The following is a 6,541-nucleotide window of genomic DNA, read 5'->3' as shown; positions in this document are numbered from 1 at the left end:
CTTCTGTGTTTTTACTGTCTCCCTTTTCGTTGTGTCACCTTGCTGACTCGGCTCTCTGCAGTGCTTGCGGGCCAGGTGGCACTCTGCAGTGCTTGCAGGTGAACCTGCGTTCACAAGGAGGTCCCAGGAAGCAAACCCTGGGCCTCCCATGTGGTAGACAGGAGCCTAATGGATTGAGCCCAGCCACTTTCCTTTTGCCCATTTTCAATCAGGTCATTTGTCTTTTTTTACTGTTAAGTTGTAGGATCTCTTTATATATCATGGATATTAGTTCCTCATCATGTGTGATTTCCAAACATTTTCTCCCATTGAGAAGGTTCCCTTTCTACCCTCTTCACAAAGTCCTTTGATGTGCAGAAGTATTTATTTTGAGGAGGTCCCGTTTATCTATTTTTTCTTTTGTTAATCATGCTTTGGGTATAAGGTTTAAGAGACCCCATTTACTACAAGATCTTGAAGATGTTTCCCTACATTATCTTCTAGGAGTTTTATGGTCTTGGCTTTTATGTTTAGGTCTTTGATTCATTTTAAGTTGATTCTTGTATAGGGAGTGAGATAGGGATCCTCTTTCATTCTTTTGGTTATAGATACCCAGTTCTCCCGGCACCATTTGTTGAAGAGACTGTTTTGTTCCAGCAAACTGGACTTGACAGGCTTTTCAAAAATCAGTACAATTTCTGAACTCTCCATTTGATTTCATTGATCAATGTGTCTATCTTTATGCCAATACCATGCTGTTGTTTTCCCTTTTTTTTTTTATTTTGAGGTACTGGTCCAGGGATTGAACCCAGAACCTCATATGTGGGAGGCCAGCACTCAACCACTGAGCCACATCAGCTCCCCTGAGTTGGTGCCCTCATCTCTTTGCTCGTTTTTGTTTGCTGTTTGCTCAATGTGTTCTTGTTTTTTTCCTCATTGTTTGTTTTCTTTAGGAGGCACTGGGAACTGAACCCAGGACCTCCCATGTGAAAGGCAGACACTTAACTGCTTGAGCCACATCCACTCCCTACTTGTTTTGAACACTGTAGCTTTATAATACACTTAAGGTCAGGAAGAGTGACTCCTCCAACTTTGCTCTTCTTTTTTAGGGTGTTTTTGGCTATTTGGGACCCCTTCAGCTACCTGGGACTCCTTTCTACATATTACTTTTGATAAACAGTTTGAAAGGAATAAAAAATCCTCCCAGGTGCTTACCCCAAAATCTGTCCCTTCTTTCTGTATTCCCAATCTCCAATAATATTATATCACCACTTAGCTCTAAAACAATCCTTTAAGTTCTACCTTTGATGGCTCTTTCCTACATTTCCTCTCCTCTCCAACCCTTCTGGTCTCATCTGATCCTCAATTCATGTCTTCCTAGAATGGTTTCACAATCACATTACTATCTTTGGTCTCTACCCATCCAAACCATCTTGTGAGGGCCTTAATTCCTTCTGGGCCACCATGCTGTGGACATACTCTGGATCTTGTCACCACCGCTCCGACCTCTCCAACTTCCTTACTCTGGTGCTCCAATCCAACACTGGAATACCATTGCAAATACCATATTTTAGTATGAAAATCACTCCTTTGAAAATGCTCTTTAACTGTGTTGTTCCTTTCTCCCTCCTACTTTTCCAGCCCCAGTTAAGACTTACTCTGAGCCTAAATCCAAGTAGTTAACTTTTCTTCAGAAATGAAGAAAATCATGACAGAAGTCTGCTAAATGGTCTCACTTTATGACCAAAAATATCAAATTGCAAATCACATTGCCCATTATCCCACTACTTTCTGACAAATGTTTTCCCCTGTCAAAGATGCTTATTTCTCTATTACCTTTTCCTTTCCCTCAAACTTACAATACCTTATTCTATCCCTCTGCTAATGACTTTTTGTCTCCTCCTTCATACTTCATTGAGAAACCAGAAGCTATCGGACAAAAACGTCCTTTATCATCTCATCACCGGGGCTATCAATCCAGCTGCAGCTGTACCTACCTAAAATGTGTTCTCTCCTGTTAAAATAAAAACAATCTCCTTGCTTCTATTAAAATTTTTTTTTGTTATTCAAGGACTGCATTCCGCAAATCATCCCTGATCGCTCGTACACTGTTAAGTTCCCTCTTTTGCCCCAATCATTACCACTGGCAGAAAAAGAGACTTTAATATCACTTATCTTAAGCTAAACAGAAAATGTCCTTAACTTACATCTTCTTCCAGCTCCTGAGTTGTCTTCAGTTATGGTATTCACTTTCTCACCTGCTATTCTCTCTTCAACTCACTCTATGACATCTTACTAGTTCTTCTTATCATGTATATTACATGGGAGAGGAAATAGAGTATGGTTGTTAAGCTTGGACTTCAACATTAGACCTTTTGGGTTCTAATACCTGTTCTGCAACGCACTAGATATAAAAGTGACCTAACTTCTCTTTGCCTTAGTTTCCTCTCAGTAAGAATAAAAGTATCTATCTCACAGGACTTTTGTGAGGATTAAAAGAATTAGCACATATAAAAACACATAGGATACTACCAAATAAACCATGAAAACTATTACCTTAAAAAAAATAGAATAGTGGGGTTTGAGTGCCTGCTTCAAGTGTATGAGGTCCTGGGTTCAATTCCCCGTATACCTCCAAACAAACGAACACATAAAATAGTGCCATGCTCTAGAGAAATAGCTAAAATTGAGAAAATATTCAATTTTAGCTATTATGGTAAACAATGACCTTTCTTCATCTTATGGAATCCAATGATGAAGGCTCTTTCCTTCTCAAGCAGCACTAGACAAGTATCCATGACTTCCTGCTTCTTTTAGTACCTTCTATACATGAGATATCATAATCAATTGGATTTCCTTCTGCTTCAATGGCTGCTCCTCAGGATTCTCAGGTTCAATCTCTAAACGTGAAGAGTGCTCAGTCCTCTCTTTTTAATAACTAAACTCTTCCAGTCCCATTCTTTTAAATACCACCTACGTGCTGATGTTGCTGAAATTTCTATCGCCAATCCTGGCTCTTCCCTGAGCATTAGACAGGTAGATCCAACCACCACCTTCTCCACCAAAATATTAATATTAAACTGGTACCTCAAGATATAGGGTAAAATTTTTAAGACTATTCCCTACATCTCAGCCTATAAAGCTGCTCCTATCACATCTTCCTATTTCTGTTATTATCATTCCCCAGTTGATCAGGTCAAAAAACCAGAAGTCTGTATCTGAGTTGGCCCTCGTTTCCTCAACCTGATATCCAAGTATTAGCAGTTTTGTTTGTTTCTCCCCCAAAATATATCCTAAATCCACTCTATTTCTTACCATTTGACTTCTGTTTCCCCAGTCCAAAATATCAGAACTTCTTTTGTGTATACTGCAAAATCCTGCTAATTAGTCCCCCGGCTTCCATTGTATACCTCCAACAGGCCATTCTCTTCACAGTAGTCAGAGTAATCTCAAAGTATAAATCAGGCCGTATCACTTTTCTGTGTAAAACTTTCCAGATGCTTCCCATTAAAATTAGACTCAATCTCGAACTCTTGAACTGAGGGTTATATATGATTTGGCTCTACCTGACTTTCCAACCTTACGTTCTACTACTTGTCATGTTTTCCATTCCAGCCACACTGGCCTTTTTTCCCAAACATGCCAAATTCATATTCACCCTAGGGCATTTGTACAGGCTGTTCTCTTTATTTTTTTATTTTTTATTTTTTTAAAGATTTATTTATTTAATTTCCCCTCTTCCCCTGATTGTCTGTTCTTGGTGTCTATTTGCTGCGTCTTGTTTCTTCGTCCGCTTCTGTTGTCGTAGCACGGGAAGTGTGGGCGGCGCCATTCCTGGGCAGGCTACACTTTCTTTTTACGCTGGGCAGCTTTCCTCACGGGCGCACTCCTTGCGCGTGGGGCTTCCCCACGCCAGGGACACCCTTGCATGGCACGGCACTCCTTGCGCGCATCAGTGCTGTGCATGGCCAGCTCCACACGGGTCAAGGAGGCCCGGGGTTTGAACCGCGGACCTCCCATATGGTAGACGGACGCCCTAACCACTGGGCCAAAGTCCGTTTCCCCAGGCTGTTCTCTTTAATTGGATGGTTATTTTCCCAGGTTTTTCTGAGTGTGAGAAGTTTCCCACTCACTTCATCTAATGTAGTACCCCTCTTCTCCACTGAGTCACTATTAATCCCAATATCCTGTCTTATTTTACAGCTAAATAAATTGTTCAGTGTCCGTCTTTCATCACTATAAGACCCCATGAGAGCAACAGGGATATCTTCTGTCTCATTCACAAATGAAACCTCAACATCTAGAATATTAACTAGCATGGTATTAACTAACCAGGTATTCAACAAATATTTATTGAATCATTTGCAGAAAATAAAAATACTAGTATTTACTTTTTACTTCTCACATAGCAGTAATGAAAAGTCCAATACCGTGCTGTTGTTTGGTAATGGCAATGGCAAGTTAATTTCTTCTTTTTTTTAAAAAAGATTTATTTATTTATTTATTTAATCCCCCCCCTCCCCCGGTTGTCTGTTCTTGGTGTCTATTTGCTGCATCTTGTTTCTTTGTCCGCTTCTGTTGTCGTCAGCGGCACGGGAAGTGTGGGCGGCGCCATTTCTGGGCAGTTTGTACTTTCTTTCGCGCTGGGCGGCTCTCCTTACAAGGCGCACTCCTTGCATGTGGGGCTCCCCTACGTGGGGGACACCGCTGCATAGCAGGGCACTCCTTGCGTGCATCAGCACTGCGTGTGGGCCAGCTCCACACGGGTCAAGGAGGCCCGGGGTTTGAACCGCGGACCTCCCATGTGGTAGATGGATGCCCTACCCATTGGGCCAAGTCCGTTTCCCAATTTATTCTTGACACATCTCAATCAAGATGGGTATGTTAACCAAAGCAAACTGTTATGTAAGTCAATTATCACTAAAGAAAAAAGTATTGGTACATCTTAATCAGAGTTATCTTCATGTAAAAAAGAGACTTGTGTTTTAATCACTTCCACCTATTACTTTATATCCCCACAATAATTTTATAACTTACCTAATGAACACTGAAAAAAATGAGACAAATATTGAGACAAAGCAAGGACTCAAACACAGGCTTCAGATCTACCATCCCTGGATTCTTTACTTTCTACTAGATCATGAATTTGTTAAAATGTATTTTACCAGAATATTTTAGAGTGGTCCCAATTAAGGTAGTAATGCTTAAGCAATAGATCAAAAACCTTAACAGAAAATCCAAATAGTTGTAATGTCTACAGTATCAAGTTTCTTGACTTTTAGAGAGAGTGACCCAGGTTAAAAACACTAATCTGATAATCAGAAGCTTCAATCAGTTTGAAGAAGTCTTTGATTAATAAAACTGGGGGAATTCATTGGAGCACTTAAACAGGACATCATAAACCACAGGATCAAGTCCAAACAGTCTTACTCCTGCTTCTATCTTGGCTCTTCTCCCCACGTCTGTGGGTATAGTCAGCCTCATGACCATCTAAAGAATTCCTGCTAATCTTCTATCAGCTCAAATATTACCCCCTCTTTGTAGCCTTACTTAAATCCTTCACAGGCTGAACTGTCTTTTATCTGTTTTCAGGTGAAATCTGAGTTTGATTTTGAAGAATTTACCCCATATCACTGATAATTATCACGTTTCCTGGCTAGGCTATATATGTGTGTTGAATTAAAGAAATAACCTATCATTTAAATTCCTAAATAAATATGCAAAATGTGTCACAGAGTAAGAGTTCAGTTAATATTGGTCAAAATAAGTAATCAATGATTGAATGAAGTCTTATTAAAATTAATGTTACAGGGAAGTGGATTTGGCCCAACGGATAGGGTGTCCGCCTACCACATGGGAGGTACAAGGTTCAAACCCAGGGCCTCCTGAGCCGTGTCATGAGCTGGCCCACATGCAGTGTTGATGCGCGCAAGGAGCGTCCTGCCACGCAGGGGTGTCTGCCACACAGGGGAGCCCCACGCGTAAGGAATGTGTCCCGTAAGGAGAGCTACCCTGCACGAAAAAAGTGCAGCCTGCCCAGGAATGACACCACACACACGGAGAGCTGACGCAGCAAGATGCTACAACAAAATGAGACACAAATTCCGAATGCCGCAGACAAGAATACAAGCGGACACAGAAGAACATTAGCGAATGGACACAGAAAACAGACAACTGGGGGGGGGGGTGGGACAGGTAGGGTAGAGAAATTTTTTTTTAAAATCTTAAAAATAAATAAATTTAAAAAATTAATGTTATAGCTAAAAATTGCCTAACTGACTAATTTACTGCTGTGAAATTAGAGTTTTCTTAGATATTACAACTATATCTCAAATCCCCCAGGAATTTAGGCCTATGTACACTATATATATATCATTTTTTTATACAAGTGACTGCCACCCTGGAAAATTCTATATTCTTCTATATTTTCTCTATATAGTAGAATTTGCTTAAGTAGAATGATCATCTGAAAGTTTTACTGTAGCCAAGAGGTTTTAAGAAAGATGGTCAGACCTCTACAGCTCATCAATATTTTGACCCACCAAACCCTTCTGACTCCAAA

This window comes from Dasypus novemcinctus, chromosome 10 (assembly GCF_030445035.2).
Source record: "Dasypus novemcinctus isolate mDasNov1 chromosome 10, mDasNov1.1.hap2, whole genome shotgun sequence".
Taxonomy (NCBI): Eukaryota; Metazoa; Chordata; class Mammalia; order Cingulata; family Dasypodidae; genus Dasypus; species Dasypus novemcinctus.
This window is presented reverse-complemented; position numbering follows the sequence as displayed.